This window comes from Octopus bimaculoides, chromosome 3, assembly GCF_046866305.1.
Source record: "Octopus bimaculoides isolate indiv1 chromosome 3, ASM4686630v1, whole genome shotgun sequence".
Lineage (NCBI taxonomy): Eukaryota > Metazoa > Mollusca > Cephalopoda > Octopoda > Octopodidae > Octopus > Octopus bimaculoides.
In genome coordinates, this window is record NC_142930.1 from 48,435,319 (window position 1) to 48,454,457 (window position 19,139).

At 35.7% G+C, this 19,139-nt stretch overlaps 2 protein-coding genes across 6 annotated transcripts in view; one reads left to right on the plus strand and one right to left on the minus strand.

Moving 5' to 3' along the window:
- The window catches only part of LOC106878126 (uncharacterized), a 73,527-nt gene extending 67,339 nt beyond the window's left edge, over window positions 1-6,188 (minus strand). The window contains exon 1 of the mRNA XM_014927246.3: window positions 5,944-6,188. The gene's annotated coding sequence lies outside the window, so the exon portion shown is untranslated. The remainder of the gene's footprint in view (window positions 1-5,943) is intronic.
- Window positions 1-19,139, plus strand: part of LOC106878127 (cilia- and flagella-associated protein 300) — a 204,188-nt gene that overhangs the window by 160,040 nt on the left and 25,009 nt on the right. The gene's annotated exons all lie outside the window — the stretch shown is intronic.

The window sequence follows — 19,139 nt, forward strand, 5'->3', positions numbered from 1 at the left end:
GCACCAGAGGCAATGCATGAAAGTTATGAGGCAACAATGTTAAAAGGCTGCAAAAAAAAGAGCTAAGAAAAGCTCAGGAATCACATAGGAAAACTTTTAGTATTCATCCATGGTCTGATCAATAAGTATCCAGACTGTTACCATAATAACGAAGCTAAAGCACACAGAGTGAAACTGCTGAGCACAGATTGACCTTGAACTTTGCTGTGCATGAGCACTAAGTTTTAACATTATAGCTCACTTACATTGTATACAGCAGTGCTTGGAAGGAAGGTGTGTAGCGTGTGATCATCGCATTGACCATGACAGAGAAAGTTGAGCAGAGAATCTGCATCAAATTTTGCCAAAAGCTTGGCAATACTTGTTCAGAGGCCTATGCAAAGTTTTCAAAAAGTTTTCATCATTCTCGACACAATCAAGGGAGATCTTGTGCAACTGAAACCCGAGTGTCATTTTGGTCATTTGAAAGCAGTTTTGGCACAAACTTGGCAGACATGCGTCTCATACCCAAATCTTGAGTGGTTATAGACTGAACTGTAACTAATCTTCACGTCTTCAGATAACTTACAGGCGGTGATTCGACAATTTTCCCTCACAGCTGCATGCACATCTACGATGTTTTTCTCAGTTCTGCTTGTTGTGGATCTCCCAGAATGTTTGTCAATATTGACGTTTTTTCGGCCATCTTGGAAACATCTGACTCACTCATACACATGTATGCAGCTCACACACTCCTCTCCATACACTTTCTGAAACTTTGCATAGGCCTCTGAGCAAGTATTGCCATGACAACTTTCTATGTCACGGTCAATGTAATAATCACACGCTATACACCTTCTGTCTAAGCACTGTTGTAAACAGCAGAAGTGAGCTAGAATGTTAAAATTTAGTGCACATGCACAACAGAATTCAAGGTCAATCTTTGCCAAGCAACTTTACTCTGCATGCTTTAGCTTTGTTTCTATGACAACAGTCCGGATACTTATTGATCAGACCTCATAAATGATCAAAGACAGATGTTTAGTCAAACAAATCATCCCCAGTACTTATTTTTAAGACTGATACTTATTCCATCGGTCTCTTTCACTAAACCACTAACTTACAAGGCCGTAAACAAAGTAGCTCCAGTTCTAAAATAGTGGTGAGGGTGAGGACTAGCGAAAGAGAGATGCAACATAACTGGAGTAAAATGCTTGGAGGATAAAGTCAACAAACTGTTTTGAGAAGATGGAAGCATTGTTTCAATAAAAGGTTAACATAGGATGGTGACATAGATAAAAATATAATTCCATGAAGTGCAGAGAAAGAAGTTGAAGAGTAGAAAAGCAAAGAGCTGACAGTAGTTCTGGGAGATATGATAATTGCAGCAGAAAAACTGGGACTATGAAGAAAATGACAGATCAGTAGGTTGTGGGGGAGAAAAGCATAATCCATTCTGATTAATAGAGTATAATACTTGAATATGCATGCAATATAAACAAATCTTGTATCTGTAAAAGTTGGTTTTTCAATGCTTTTAACCAAGAATTTTGGCTGTAAGGTATGTGCCTGTGTGAGTTTAAAATATCTACATTAATAGATAGTTTTATTTTGATACAATATGTCTCATGTATGTATAGGTATTTATGTACATATGTAATGTATGTATTATATTATATAAACATAACACTTGCAAAAACCAGTCTTTTCATCTCTGAAAGGTCACATGTCAGGAGACCAACACAGGGTGCTTATATGCATACAGTTTCACAATCCCTACCAAAGCACTGCTTCACTTTATGTCCAAAGACATGCTCATTTACTGCTGGATTCAAAATCCAATTTAGATGACAACACAAGACATAGCCACTGTTGATAAGACCTTTGGCAAAATTCTCTACTAATTTGTCTGAAAAAGTTTTTTTAAATTATGATTAGATAGTTGTGTTCCTCAAGAACACAACACACAGCCTGGTTCAGGAATCAAACTCACTACCTCATGATTGTGATCCCAACACTCTAACCACTGAGCTATGTGCCTTCACTTATGTGATACAGATGTATTTATCATTTATAATGCAAACAACATAAATTCATTCAACCAAATGATAACTTAGCAGTCAGAAACAATTTAGAAACTAATTGACTTTATGTTCTCTTGTTCACATGCTGCCACTATATAAGGTCACTATTCACATGCTGTCACTATGTAAAGTATGAATGGAAAACAGTAAAATAAAGAAAAACAACTGTATGGAATTTTAAAGATTATATTAGAAGATTATATATGTGTATTGTAGTAAAGTGCAAGAAATTTATTTCTTATGCTTGTGGTATTTTATTGTTTATAAACTTAACTTTGTATTAATTCTAAAATTCAGCTCAGAAGAAGGTGGTGAGCTGGCAGAATTGTTAACATACTGGGCAAAATGCTTAATGACATTTTGTCCATCTCTACATTCTGACTTCAAATTCTGCCAAGGTAAACTTTGCCTTTCATCCTTTTGGGGTTAATAAATAAGTACCAGTTGAGCACTGGAGTCAATGTAATCGACTTACCCCCTTCCCCAAAATTGTTGGCCTTGTGCCAAAATTTGAAACCAATATATAGTTTAGAAGTGTAGTTTTGTTTCAATATCATTTTCCATTTTCAATAAAGTTGCATAACCTGCAAAGAAAGAGCCAAATATCCCTTAAAATTCTGCTCTAGTGTCTAAAAAAAAAGAAAGGATTCATTAGATAATATAGTGCAACATACCTATAAAAGATAGGAAGGTTTCAGCTGGAATATTTTTTAGTTAAACATGTGAAGTAATATGGTTGACTTGGAACTTAACTAGATGTTTGGTTTCCCTCATTGTCATTGGTGAAAGTTTCATAGCATAAACAACAACTGTTAATTTTTCTTACAATAAACGTATTTATAAAAAAAACTGTCTTTCAAGTAAATAATTCTATAAAATGTTTGTGAAACAAATAGTTAAATAAAAAAGAAAAAGATTTTTTGAAAGAGTTTCACTCTAGTAATAGTGCAGAAAATATGGTTATAAGTTTGGAATGAAAAATTTATGAATATTATGTAATTAATCTAAAATGAGTTTGCAAAGCCTATTTGTTTACAATTCTTTTTAAAATAATTGCTTGTAATTATTAGTAGCAGATGGTGTACAAGAGCCTGTCAAACATTTCTGAACTATTAAACCACTTTGCGCAAATTTAAAGTGTTTCATTGGAAATTATTCTCAATTTAAACTTTCATGACATTATCAGTATTTCAACATAATGCTTAAACATCATTATATCTGAGGCCACTTAGATATGACACTTGTGGATAAAGTCAAACCTAACCTACAAGAAAAAATGTTAGTTAAGATGACTTTTAGAGTGAAGTAGGCTTTAACCTGTACTTATATGTGAGAAAAAAATCAAAACTCTTATGAAGCTTGGTAAATAATTTTCTTTTCTTGTTTATGAAAATCCAAAACATACACATAGCCCACTTCTACTTCAGTGTTACAAGGCTGGCCCTTTGAAATACAGGTACTACTCATTTTTGCCAGCTGAGTGGATTGAAGCAATGTGAAACAAAGTGTCTTGCTCAAGGACACAGTGTGTTGCCAGGAACTGAACTCAAGATCTTACAATTGTGAGCCAAATACTCAACAACTAAGCCACATGTCTTCATTCAGAAATAAACCAGTTCCAAAAAATTCCTATGGAATCTTCATAAATTCAATATAATTTATGAATTTTCAAAACTACTTTTACATCTGTTTTCCAAGCTTGCAAGGGTGAGATAGTTTCTTTTTTGGAGCAGTTGTTTTGCTGTCAGATTATCATTCCTAACAATGATCACCAATCTTCAAAAAGAAGTGGAGTTTATTAATTTTTTTTTTTTTTTTCTGATAAATTGTTGCAAGTCAGATATCTTACTCTATGTTAGAACATTATGACAATAATAAGAACTGAACTTATAACTATGTGATCAGCAGTCCAGCGATTTAACCTTACTATCATAACACTATCATACCTAAATTATCAATGAACAAAAACATTATTAACTTTACTTGATTATGCGGCTGGTATATTTTCCAAAGTCGATAAAATGTATAAATTATTGTAAAATAGAGTCATTTGCACACCAATCTGATTTCAAAATTGACTTCAGATCTCAACAAAACAATCATGGAAAGACATGTTAAATAATGTAAAAAAAATGAGAAACTATGTCCTGAAAAGATAGGTCATGGCTGAAGTAATTTTGATCAAAGGTTTACTGGATTGTAGCTAAGCAAACATTCATCATCTCATCATCTTGGTTGCACTTTTTGCATGGATTCCCATGACTCTCTGTCACTACCCAATTCTAATATTCATATTTGAACTGAGAGCTTGAGTCACAATGAATCTTTCATTAGCTGATTACACAACAATGAATGTCATCCCTATTGGATATATTGCAGTTACTCTCTTCATAGAGCTTGGTGGTCCTGACCATTGATCTTCATAGATTTCTCCACTCAGCATCAAAGTAAGAAGCACCATTGGCTGAGTTGAGCTCTTCCACTGCCTCTTCACAATCTGCCATGCTGCAATCCCATAACTTAACAAACACTAATCAAAAACTAGAAACACTCCAAGGCTCTTTCAGTGGCTTTGAAATAATAAGGCACTTATCATTGATGAATATACAGATTTTAGGGGCCACCTGCAGCATTGTAAAAGAATCTGACATTTGTAAGGTCTAGATTTCATATGTGAATCCTAGGTGAAGGCATGGCTGTGTGATAAGAAGTTTGCTTCCAAATCACATGGTTCTGGATTTGGTCCCACTGCATGTCTTCTGCTATAGCCTTGGGCTGACCAAAGCCTCGTGAGTGAATTTGGTAGACAGAAACTGAAAGAAGCCTACTCCTGTGTGTGTGTGTCTTTGCATCTGCCCACCACCAACACTTGACAATTGGCGCTGGTGTGTTTATATCCCCGTAATCTAGTGGTTCAGCAGAAGAGACCAATAGAATAAGTACCAGGTTTTAAAAAATAAATACTGTGGTCAGTTTGTTTAATTAAAATTCTTCAAGGTAGTATCCCTGAAGCAAGTAAAAGATAAAATATCTTACTTGATACTTTTGTCCAATATAACAACCTAAAATGCAGTCGCATTTGTAATATTTTACCTACAGCAAGTCCCTTGCTCTTGTGCAATCCTATTTTTACTAGATGTTTCACCTAAATAAAGAGAATAGTATTAATCTAAATATGTATTAAATTTCTAATATGCAAAATGATATCCTCTGTTCAATTTATTCCTATGTTTCAATTATACAATGTAAAATAATAATGACTGAGGATGTGACAAGAGGTTTGTGACCACTTTCTATCTTATTTCATATCCTGCCATGAAAAAGTATCATTTCTTTATATCATTATAAGGAAACTACTGATTTGAAGCTATTGACTCAAGTCACAGTAAACTACATATGTATGTGTTAATGTGCATGGTGCGGGGTGAGGTGAGGGACACTATTATTTGTGTGTCTGTGTTTATATAAATACTTGCATGTATGTACTAAAATATATTTACAAGATTTCCTCTTTCTTTTACTCTGTGTCCCTCTCCCTTTCTCCCTCTCTCTCTCTTTCTCTCTTTATAAGTATATATGCCTGTGTTTGTGTATACCAGTCTAAAACATAGTAGCGAGTTAGGGTTTTTGAGGATTTTTTTTACATTAGAAAAGTAACATTTAAATATTTCAAAATAGAAACTGATTATGTACTAAAGTAAGTACTGTGGTCAATATCATATTTATACACATACAGCAGCAGCAGCAGCAGCAGCAATGACAACAGCACACTCCCACATATATTCTGTGCATATATCCAGACAAGGTTTAATTCTTTTTTTCTTACGATTAAAAAACTGATGAGTGAAGTTTCAAAAAAAAGTAGAATGACAAGTATTACCTTCTTTGAAGTATTTCTCTATAATTCTGTTAAATTATTAATCCTTCATCCCAAAATTCTTGAGAGAAGTAGAAGTAATTTCAGACAGATAGTTTGATAGAGTGAGAATGAGAGATTAAGAGAATAAAAAGTAGAGATAAGTGAAGGGGAGAGATGGGGGAAAGAAGAAATAGAAGCAGATGGAGAGAGATGGAGGAGAAAAGGTAGAGATAGGTGATGGGGAACTAATTCATTCCTTACTGTTAACGATCATGTGAAGATATTCTGAGAACGGAATCTGGAAACAAAAGAACTGAAATAAGAGAGTAAGAGGAGTTTGGTTCTGAGGCTAGTTTATATATGATAACACTCACTTGTGTTCATACATGTATGTATGCACGCACATTTACACAACCATAAAAGCATTCATAAACCGAGTCATATATACCTACACATGTACATTCATGCATACACACAGACACACACACATTCACATATACAAATACACACATTCATGCATACATACACAACTACATAAATATACCTTCATTCAAACACACACACACATACACACACACATACATACATGCATACATGCATACATAGAGATGTGTACACACAAATATGTGCATTGATTAATACAGGTAAAATGTGTTATTTGATGAAACTTCCTTCTAAATAATAACAGCATTACTTCCAGAAATATTTAATTTTATTGATCTCTTTGCTGAACATTTGCCAGTAAGGCAGATTACTCAATTATCTTCGAAGATGACTAAACCTATTATTATCAACAAAAATGTTAGAGATAGAAACACAGAGGAGGAGGAGGAGAGAAAGAGAGAGGGAGTATTCTTCAGCTTCCTTTAATTTACATGCATTCCTAGGTTTCTTAAGAAAGTTTGGCAGATGGATATGGGAACTGTGGTTGATTGAAATTTGATCTACTGGAATAACATTGGAGAAAACATGATCTTTTAATGTTTCAATGTCTATATGAAGATTTTTGTCTGTTCTTCAAAAGTGTATATTTTCTCAAATATTGATAATTATCATCATAATCACCATTGTCATCATCATCATCATCATCATCATCATCATTGTCATCATCATCATAACACAATTTTAGTCCTTGGGTAGCAACTGTTACTTCCTATTTGCTTACTCCTAGAAAGTATGAAATATAACTAATATTTCCTTCAAACTTTGCTTTTGTTACATCTATTCAAACCCCAAAGAAGCCCTCTCAATACATGGTTATGATACTCCCCCACTACTCCTGCTCATGATCAGAGATGCACATATCGTCTGCCACTAAGGGACATGCTCAAGTGGTTAAGGTCAAGCAACTGACAAGCAAATCTGTGATATTGAGCAGAATATTTGCTATAACAATATTTCTACTTCAGCAACTCAGCACTGGATCTGTCTAAGATGTAATGGGAAATAGGTCAGTTTTAAAACATTGATGTCCAGGTAAACAAAAGCAAAGTCTGAAGGGAATAGTAATCATTTTCTTTGATTTCTAGATAGATTTCTAGATATATATTTGTGTGTGTTTCAGTGTCTGTTTTTATTACATATCCAAGGTATCATAGTTTTTGATACATTCTAAATTACAATCTTTCTCTCTGTTGTCTTCATATTTTGATTCAGTAGTTCTTCTCTTTACAAGGACATAACCAGGATTTCGGTATATTGGTTTCAAATTTTGGCATAAGGCCAGCAATTTTAGAGGAGGGGATAAGTTGATTACATTGACCCCAGTATTCAACTTGTATTTCTGTTACTTTATCGACCCAAAAAGGATGAAAGGCAAAATTGACCTCAGCAGAATTTGAACTCAGAATGTGATGACAGACAAAATGCTACTAAGCATTCTGCTCAGTTTGCTAACGGTTCTGCCAGCTCACTGCCTTATGTGTATGTGTATATTATACACACATACATAACCTTGATGCATGGTTTGTCTGAATATGTCTATGCTCCTCCCTATTATACCCAGCTACATATGTACTTTAATTTCATACCTTTAACTTTTAAGTACTTGATTATTCTACACCAGTTATTGAGAATAACATCAATCACGGCTCAGAGAATAATCTCATTAGTCACTTTAATTAGTATTGTACCATCAACTTATCCTGTAACTTTCAATATCGACACTTATTATCCTTGAAGTTTATGTATTTCCTTAATCACTTCATGCACAAACATCTGGTTAGTTTCAATAGATCAGTATAATTCAGTCTGTTTGTTGTACAACTTTGCATTAAGACATATCCCACCCCTTCTTTCTTTTTAACCACTGGAGTGTACAGATGATCTCAAGCAGAGAACGTAGCAGAGAACATAGCCAGTTATGACATCACAAAGCAGAGAACATAGCCAGTTAGGACATCACAAAGCAGAGAACATAGCCAGTTATGACATCACAAAGCAGAGAACATTTCATATTATATTTTAAAACACTTCATATTTTAATTCTCCAAGATGTTTTAGAAAGTACTCTAATCCTTAACTTCTTGCTCTTGGATAAAACTGTTTCTCCCTTTCTCTTCTTCTAAACTTTTTCATTCATATTTCACTAGCAGTGTCTTCACTCTTTTAGTATTTGATCCATTTCTTCCATCACAACATTTCTTAACGTTTCAATGAATCACCATCTCAGGAACATACTTGCACTGTCTCATTCTTTAATCTGTAACTCTCTGCTGGTGGTTATGACGCTGCTTCTGTTGTTGATGATGATGAGAAGGAGGAAAACAATGGTGGTAGTAGTGGTAAATGTGATGGTAATGATGACATTGGTGGTGGAACTGATGACAGCAACAGCAGTGGCAATGGGGACTGAGGTGTTAAATAATTGTATGATAAACAATAATAATATGCAATGTCAGTCACTGGCTCTCATGGCTCCTGATCTTAACTAACTGGAAGTGTTATCATGTACATAATTTTGTCTTGGTATAAAAGATGGACTACAGAAAATATTCTGCTCAATAACCAGTTGAGCATGTCTTTTTGTGGCTGACAATATGTGCATCTCTGATCATGAGCAGAAGTAGTGGGAGAGCATCATAGCCATGTGTTGAGAGCAATTCTTTGGGATTTTAATAATTCACCTCTGGAAACATGGGTATTTCATTCAACACACACACACACACACACATATATATAATGGGCTTCTTTCAGATTCCATATACCAAATGCACCCACAAGGCTTTGGTCAGCTCAAGGCTATAGTAGACGACACTTGCCCAAGGTGCCATGTAGTGGGACTGAACCTGGAACTATGTGGTTGGGAAGCAAGCTTCTTACCACACAGCCATGCCTGTTGAAATTATATTTTGATATTCAGTATTTCTATACAACATGAACAAATACAAAATAGTTTATCAATTTATTTATCAGTTTAGTAAGTAAATGCCATTTTATGTCCTACATCCTAAGAAAATGTCAAGTTGATAACAGTAAAGTTGATGACATAGTAGGTGTGTCATAGCCATAGTGGTAGTAGAACCAGCACTAAAGAAAGTTACTGAGTGGCTGGTTGCTAACCTTAAAAGATAAATAGCTTGAAGATTATTAACTTGGTACTTGTAACTTGGAGACAGTAGCAACACCTCTTTACTTAACAGTGAATAAATGTAAAAACTAAAAAACAAATATGAACTGCTTATGTTATCACATATCTCTCTTAACTCAATAGGGTATGGACAAACCACCTACTCACATACATCCCTTTACATTCTGAGTTTAAATTCTGCTACAGCAATTTTGCCTTCATCCTAATGAGGTTCATAAATATCAGTTATGTAATAGAGTTGATTTAATCAACAACACTCCTTATCAGAAATTTTTGTTAATGTTCCTGTATTAGAAATATTCAAATTTCTCTTGTTATTAATTTTGTTAGTGTCTATACTCAGTTTCAAAAAATGGTTTTTATAACTGATTGAATTAAATTTTTGTGCATAAATTCCAATTAAAATGTTTGATGAAGTACTTTTGCATCAGCCAGCAACATTAGGGGGTATCAATGAACCATATATGGATATATTTTGTGACAAACTGAGAGACTTAGACCCCATTAGGATCAACTAATCTGACCTCTAGTTGATTTCATTTATTATACTTGACATTTTACCTAATGCTTCTTTTCTATCCATTTTTTTCTTCATTTGTTTTTACCACCTCATTTACTCATGTTTGTTTAACTAAATATATATTCATCTAAATACAGTGTAGAAGTTTTGTAATGTACTACACATGTAAAATTATTACAGCCATCTACCCACATACATTCACACACAGGCAAATATTCACACAGATGTATACACTTTCAATTGGTTATGAAGATTTTTCATGTGGCAAATTACTGTACCAAAATGAAGTAAAGAACTTAAGAATTCTTGAGTATAACACTTAACTCAAGTTTGTGAAAGTCAATATATGTTCAGAGAAAAGTTGCCTGTTATGGGGTTGGTATATGCTTCATGCATGTACATTTAAATCTAAATCAATTGAGAGAACTGCAAGCCATATGCCTTATCTTAAAAGAGTAGAGAAATGGTTTTAGAATGTCCCCTTAACCACACTGCTATGACTCAGAATATAATGTTATATATATATGAGGGTGGGCTGAAAAGTTCACTGATTGATATGGAGGAGTGATGCTAGAGCTGTGAAATCATGCCTGAATTAATTTCAACTCTCCTTATTCATAACTGCATTGTTTCTTTCTCACTCATCTCACTCCTCAAAGAAGACTTTAAAAGTAAATAGTAGTGATTTCTCCTGAAAATGGACAAAATTTGGCATTGTAGTGTTATCAAGTACATGCTGAAAATGGTTTAGCCCTGCCACTTTCCCCAGGACATTCATGCTGACATGGTTGGTACATTAGGGGATGATGCTCCAATTTTATCAACAATACAAAAGTGGGCATCTGAATTTAGAAGGGGAAGGTAGAGTCTTGAAGATGACTCAAGATTTGCACGTCTTGCAACTGCCACCACTGAGGAAAATATTGACCACATTCACCACATGGTGATGAATGACAATTAACTATAAAGTAATTAACTATAAATCAAATAGCCAATGTTATTAGCATATCCCGTGAGATATTTGAGAATATTCTGCCCAATGAACTTGGCATGATGATGATTTCTGCTCAGTGGGTGCCTCATCTTGTGACACCTGATCCAAAGTGCACCAGGCTGATCACATCACAGAAAAATCTGAGGCAGATCTAGCTGGGGTTTTTTAATGTTTTCTAACTTAGGATGAGTGTTGGCTTCACCGCTTTAAACCAGAAGCAAAGTGGCAATTCATGCAGTGGAAACACTTCTCTTCACTCATTCCAAAGAAGGCCAATGCCATTTCATCTGCAGGGAAGGTAATGCCCTCAGTGTTTTGGGATGCAAAAGGCATTGTGTTTATTGGCTATCTTCAAAAGGGCCGTACCGTCACTATGCCAACTTGCTGAGGCAGTTACAATGGGCTGTCAAGACTAAATATTCAGGAAAACTGATAAAAGGAGTCTTGTTTCATCAGGACACTGCCCCAGCACACAAATTCTTTGTTTCAGTGGCCACTGTGCATGACTGTGGCTTTGAACTGGTTGATCACCATCCCTAATCTCCTGATTGTGCCCTATCTGGCTATCATCTGTTCTACAACATGGAAACACACTTGGCTGGGAATCAGTATCACAATGATGACGTCATATCTTCTGTTAATGACTTATTAGACCTACAAGTTGAAAGCTTCTTCACCAATGGGATCCAAGCACTACAACATCAATGGAAGAAGTGTGTGGACTGCAAGGGAGATTATGTTGTAAAATAAACTGCATTTGGTCACATTCCATAAGAGTATCTTGGTCAGCCTATGAACTTTTCAACCAACCCTCATATGTAATGCATGGATCATGAAAAAGCCAACTAGAATTAAATATTGATTTCAAATTTTGGCATAAAGCCAGCAACTTCAGGATAGGGTCTAAGTCGATAACATCAACCCCAGTATTCAGCTGGTATTTATTTCATCAACCTTGAAAGGCTGAAAGGCAAAGTCACCCCCAGCAACATTTGAACTCAGAATGTGAAGACAGATAAAATACTGCTAAGCATCTTGCCCGGCATGCTAACAATTCTGCTAGCTGCCACCTTCAACTGGAATTAAATACTGAAAAGAACTTTTGGCAAGTACAGAAAAAAACAACTCCAGTTTGTCTTATATTAACTTCTTCAATGAAGCACAGCATTCGTATTTATGTAATTAGTGATTAATGAATTACTAAGTAAATCTATAAAGACTGTAAATCTATTGGCTGAGAAAAATAAAATTGTTTAGAGTGTGTGTGTGTGTGTGTGTGTTATCAAGGAAGACAATGGCTTGGGTCACTGATGACTCAACATTTAGTAGAGGGCTTGGTGAGGTCCAGTTATCAGAAATATATTGTGAATAGTTGTGATTGAGACATTGAAATTATAAACTTTGAGATATTTGCGTAATTGTTGTCAACTAACATGATTCTTATGATGTTTATAGTAAAAACTCGTGAACCACTTGTTTTAAGTTCGTGTTTGTGTATGTATAACTGCATGAGTGTGTGGGTGGGTGGGTGGGTGTTAGTTTCTGGGTGTGAGTGTGTATGTGCAGTGGGGTGTGAGGGAGTGTAAAGGCTGGTTATATAAAGGAAAACCTACACACAAGGGAGCAGTAATCAACTTCAAGATATAACGCATTCATACTTTAAATGATAGCTCGTACCTACACAAACAAGCGAAGAATGAATGGAAGGGAGAAACAGGATTTCTCTCAGAGAAGTATAAACAAGTTAGGTGTGGCAGCGAATGAAATATTACACTCTGCTTTAATTAGCAGTTGATGGGTAAGTAAAGCAGTAGGGAGCAGAGAAAACTAACTACTTGCATTCTGATTGGTTCTTCATATACAAGGAAGTTTTCATTTGTATATTGCTTGTATATTGGTTTTGTTTTGAAACATTTCTTTCCCAAAAGTCAATGTATCACTGGTGTACATGTTTATGTATTTGTGTGTGTGTGTGTGTGTGTGTGTTTGTACTTACATGTAAGCATGTTTTCCTCTCTATCTTACTTTTTTTTGTTCACTCTTTTCTCACTTCGCCTGCTCACATATTCAGAGACAAAATAATGACAGAGTGAGGGAGAGGAAAATAGACTGCTTGTGGCTGTGTGTGTGTGTGTGTGTGTGTGTGTGTGTGTGAGTGAGACAGACAGACAGACATATAGATTAAAGGAGAAATAAGACAAAGTGACAGAGATAAATTTTCACTGAAATGAATTAATAAATTAAACCTTTAGAAGAAGCTATAACTATTTATATTCTTATAAGTTTGAGAGGAAGGGACAGTGCCCATGATCTTTGGTTTGTGATTATGAAGTGGTTGATAGATATTCATTTGAGACAGCAACATGTTGATGTCTGCAAGAAAAATATTGACAAAGAGGAAATCCTAGAAAGTGAGACATGTTAGAGTGGTGGAATGAGGACATACAGGTGCATTAAGTGGGCCTAGATGTGGAAGGTATACAGCTAGTTGCTTCAGAGGAGTTGTTGTAGTAGAAATTAGCAGAAGAGGAAGAAAGTAAAAACAGCACATCCGTGAACTAGTTGTTGTAGTTCATTGGTGCTAGTAAGTCTTTGAACAAATGAGTTGAATGGCCTTCTTTAATATGGTCCTGGATGTTTGCTTTTCTAGCAGCACCACCACACTAGGCGTGTTACTTGTACTTCCAGCAGGGATTGTACTTGCGCTTTGTGGAGAGGTTCAGCAACTGATCATAGCTGAAACATTTCTAACACTGATGAGCAAATGTAGTCTATATTGCTAATTTCAACAACTGTTTTATAGCACAGCTAACTACAATAGTGGTTATATAATCAACTACATCGAATGCTATACAACAAATACATGTGCTGTTGTATAACCACATTAACATTTATAAAATTAATTACCGAAACTGATGTGCAACTAACTTTCAAGTGAAACCTTAATACTTTAGCAGGGTTGCAATGTGAAATAAATGCTTTATTTTCCCAAAATTTACTCATGGCATATTTAGAAATGTAACTGAGAAAAGTAAATTAGACATTGTGAGAGCCCCTTTAGTTGAGGAAGATATTCAGCTGGTGGTAGACACCTTCTGTGTGATACATTTAAAGTGAAATATAGTGTTGCACTAGCCATTATCTGCAGTAACTTTTCAGACTCAGGGGCAACATCCAATGGCAAAGTAGACCAAGATGGCTTGTAGAAGTATAGTTTATAGTCTGGTACTTATTCCTGACATTTAAGTAAATTAATTAGTGAACTGGTCTCGCAGTCAAGCAGATTGAGCTTGTACCTCCTATTACTGACTGCTAGATGAACTGGTTGGTGGCTAGTGGTTCTGAGACTGAACCAGATTAAACTGGTATTGATTACTTCGGACAGCTAAGTGAACTAAGGTAATGTAAAGTAAAATATTTAAAGGATGAAAATAAGGATGGAGGAATAATGGAATGATAAAGTGTTCCATTTTGTGAGTAGAATGGGTTTGAAACATAGTTACTGGTCCTGGCCCAGGTGGGCAGTGATCCAATCTAAGGATTTATCATCTCTCTTTGCTTCATTTAAGATTACCAAACACTAACAAGCAAGAAAAAAGAGAGATTAAAAAAAAGGAAAAGAAAGAAAAACAGTGGGTGAGTAAAGCAGCAGAAGTTGGAAAAGGAAGGGGTGATGGGCTACATACCCCCAGAAGAAATGAGGTACTCAGCTGCACCCTGTGGTAATGACCATGATAGCTTTGCTGTGGAGAATGACCAGCAGCCACTTCATCTTGCAGGGCTCATTTCTCTGACAGGCTGCTGGTATCCCTATTTTGCGGAGGAAATCGATAGTACAGGGTCCTAGAACACTTGACATCTCAATGGTAACTAGCACAGACTGATAGCAGCCCACCAGGCCCCTATCATCATCATCATCATCATCATCATCATCATCATTTAACGTCCGCTTTCCATGCTGGCATGGGTTGGACAGTTTGACTGAGAACTGGCAAGCCAGGGTAGCTACATCAGGTTGCAGTCTGTTCTGACAAGGTTTCTACAGCTGGATGTCCTTCCTAATGCCAGCCACTCTGAGTGTAGTGGGTTCTTTTTACCTGCCACCGGCACTGGCATCGACAATGCTCAAACAGTGCTTTTTACATGCCACCGGCACTGGCATCAGCCATGCTCGAAAAGTTCTTTTTACATGCCATCAGCATGGGTGCCAGTCAGGCAGCACTAGCATTGGCCACAACAACGATTTCACTTGACTCAGCAGGTCTTCTCAAGCACAGCATATTGCCCGACAATTAAAGGGTACTTTTAAATGGACTGGTTATGTGACACTGGCATCAGCCACAGCTACAATCTCACTTGGCTTGCCGGGTCTTCTCAATCACAGCATATCTCCAAAGGTCTCAGTCACTTGTCATTGCCTCTGTGAGGCCCAATGTTCAAAGGTCATGCTTCACCACCTCATCCCAGATCTTCCTGGGTCTACCTCTTCTACAAGTTACCTCATCTGTTAGGGTGTTCACATTACAGGCAGTGACACCTATGCTTGCAGCCAAAATGTTCTTCCTAACTACTTAATGAAACACTAACAGTACAGATAAACCTATGACCTATGAGTGTAATTCATTATAATAATAATGAACTTATTTTATACAGTGCTCAGTTCCACTACAACTCATCAGAAAAAGTTGCATAAACAGTACATAGAATAATGCACAGGAAGTGGACAATGAATAAGTTAGAGAAAAAAAGGTAGGGACATCAGGTGTACTGTTGTTGGATTTCAGGAATGATGGAAGTTTTGAAGGGTGCAGTGTCCCAACAGCCAACTACTGATGCAGATGTTTTTTCTCCATGCTTCAGTAATTCTGAGCATGAAAAAATGTTTCCAAAAATGATGGGTGTTGTGTTGTTTTTTAATTTTTAACCATGTCCACGAGTGTTAGACACAGAATTCAAAAAAGTGACCAAGGTTTTTGTTGGAAAGATAATGGATAATTCTTGTGGTTGTTTACCAAGTAACTGCCATACCTCAGAGTATGGTAGATGCCTGATAGTGGGTATTTGTCTGGTCGCACATTTCTGAACAGTTTCCAGGAGATTGATATGCTGAGCAAAATAGGGATTCCAGACTGGTGAATCAAACTCTAAGTGTGAACATACCATAGTCATATACAATTTTAAATAGATTGCTGGAGAGCGGCTGACAAAGGTATTACTCAGTGTTGCTAAGACACTCTCAACCTTTTTGACAATTTGAGAGTTGTGGCTTGTCCAACACAAATTGCTGTTGACAATAATGCCCAGGTCACATTCACTTGCAGATTTCTGAAGATTGGTGTTGTAGAGGGAGTATGTAAAAGCTAGGTTTTCCTCACAGAATGCATGGTGGTGCACTTGTCCACAGCCAGCTTGAGTTGCCAGTCACTATTCCATTGCTCCATCGTGTCCAGGTCTGATTGCAGGAAAGATCTATAGTGCATAGGGTCTGTTCTTTCTACCTCAAGGTACAGCTTGATGTCGTCTGCGTATTTCAACACTCTAACATTCAAGCTGGCATCTATATAATTAATATATGCAACAAACAACAGGGGGTCCAAGAATGGATCCCTATGGTAAACCAGATGCTGAACTGTAACTACTTCTTTTTGACTGAGAATGAAGGACTTCAACCAGTTATAACGATTATGTTTCACACCCATTGCAGAGGATTTTGACATTCCTGAAGCTCTGTATGTGTGTACATTCTTTCTCTCTCTCTCTCTCTTTCTCTCTCTCTCTCTCTCTCTCTCTCTTTCTCTCTCTCTCTCTCTCTCTTTTACACACACACACACATACGTACACATACATATATTTTTTATTAGTGTGTCTTTATGTCAGTGTTTGTCCTCCACCACCACCACCACTTGACAACTGGTGTTGGTATGTTTACGTCCCCATAACTTAGTTCAGCAAAAGTGACTGATAGTATAAGTACTAGGCTTAAGAAATAAGTCCTGAAGTCAGTTTGTTCAACTAAAACTCTTCAAGGCAGTACCCCAGCATGGCCACAGCCAAATGACTGAAGCAATTAAAAGAGAAACGATACATGAATAGTACGATTAAGTACTGTATGCTATTTTATCATGTTTTAGGATAAAGAATGTAAGGATGTTCTCCATAACATTCAGGATCCTCATAGATAGGTAGAATGAATTAAGGGGAGACAGTATCTGTTTTTGAAGAATTGTTTTGATATGAGTTCATTTGTATCTAGCAGTACTGGCCAACAATAAAACCCATCAAGTAAACTTCACTATGTACGACAATGAACTGTATCTCTATATGGTATCTATTTATATCCTAGTGAAATGAACTGTGAAGAGGTAAGTGCTTTTGACAGGTACCTGAAGAAGAAAATTGATTTCAGATTTTGGTACAAGGCCAGAAATTTCGGGGAGGGTGTAAGTTGATTACGTTGACCCCAGTGATGACCTGGTACTTATTTTAACAAACTTGAAAGGATGAAAGGCAAAGTTGACCACATTGGAATTTGAACTCAGAATGTAAAGGCAGATAAGATGCCACTAAGCATTTTGTCCAACATGCTAAAGATTCTGCCAGCTCACTGCCATCCCTGAGATAGAATATTACCTGTTCACGTTTCACTTATTTGTCTAATCAAATTCATTGCTGGTAACAGGTAATTATAGAAAAAAAGAAAACCCTTCAGATTTCCTCTAATGTTTATCTTAATTAGGTTTTCACTATTTCCAACTTCTTGTGTCTATTTCACTATGTTAATCAAACTTGTGATAGCTTCAGAGGAAAAAGTTCTCCAAGAATTTATATGTATATCTCTGAAAAGTGAAACTAGAACCCACTACTTCATTATTCAGAGTCCTTATCTTATAAATAAGACAAGAACTTTGGAAATTCATGAGTAATAGTGCAGCTGATATATTACAATCTCTGTAGATGGTATAATGTACAAAAGATGCTGTGAATAAATTTCACAAGGTGTGTGAAATAACCAGAAAATGTGATACTATAGTATTAAAATTAGTGGATTCTTTTTGTCACTATTGGTTTAATTTTGAATAGTATTAATATAATAGTAAGTTTATTGATTTCAAATTTGGGCACAAGGCCAGGAATTTTGGGAGAGGCACTGGTTGATTGCATCAACCTTGAAAGGGTGAAAAACAAAGTCAACCTCAGCAGAATTTGAACTCAAAACATAAAGATGGCTAAAATACCATTAAGCATTTCACCCAGTGTGCTAACAATTCTGCCTGCTCCCTGCCCTTATTATACTAGTAAGTATATTAATGGTATAAATATTTTACTATGTATTTAATGATTTAATGTATGAGAAATAAATCTAATTTCTCTTAGTTTGTATTATTGTTATTTTCAATGGAACAAAAAGCCATTAATGCATCTGCAATAGTTGAACAAGCATCTGTTTTCTTTTTGTTGGGATGAGGTGGGGGTTCGGTCTCTTGTGTAATGTTTTTGGTGACTAATCAGAAGTATAGTTTTTTGGTAGTATTTTATTGTTAGTAATAATCTACTAAATAGCATTCATGTGTAATTTCACCTGTCTGTCAAGTATCATTACTTACAATTAGTGTTCAGGTTACTTGGGAAGAAAGTGAGTATTGTCAGTAATTTTTTATGTTTATATACCTATTTCTATATGATGATAACAAAATAAATATCTCATGACAATGTCTGTTAGAATTTTTTTGTCCTCTTCCATGGTAAAAGTACTTTAGAACATGCTGAAGTGAAAAGTGGGATGAGCACAGATTGAACTGTATCAGTTCAAATAACACAAACTACTAAATTACTCAGTAGTAATAGTAGTTAATAAATTGCTATATCATAAAAAAAATGTTCAATAATTTTTTATTCTAAGTCCTAGCATAGCTTTCAACAGAAACTAGTTATATGGTTGATTAAATTTGTAATCACTATAATATATAACTAAATCTTTATGAAATTAGACTGGTAAGTTCATTGTAAAAGAAAGTTTATAGCTTTCTATGTCAAGACCTGTATCAGCTATATCTTTAGCAAAAACTATTTGCCTGCTAAATTCCACTATACTGAAATATATCAAAACATGAAAT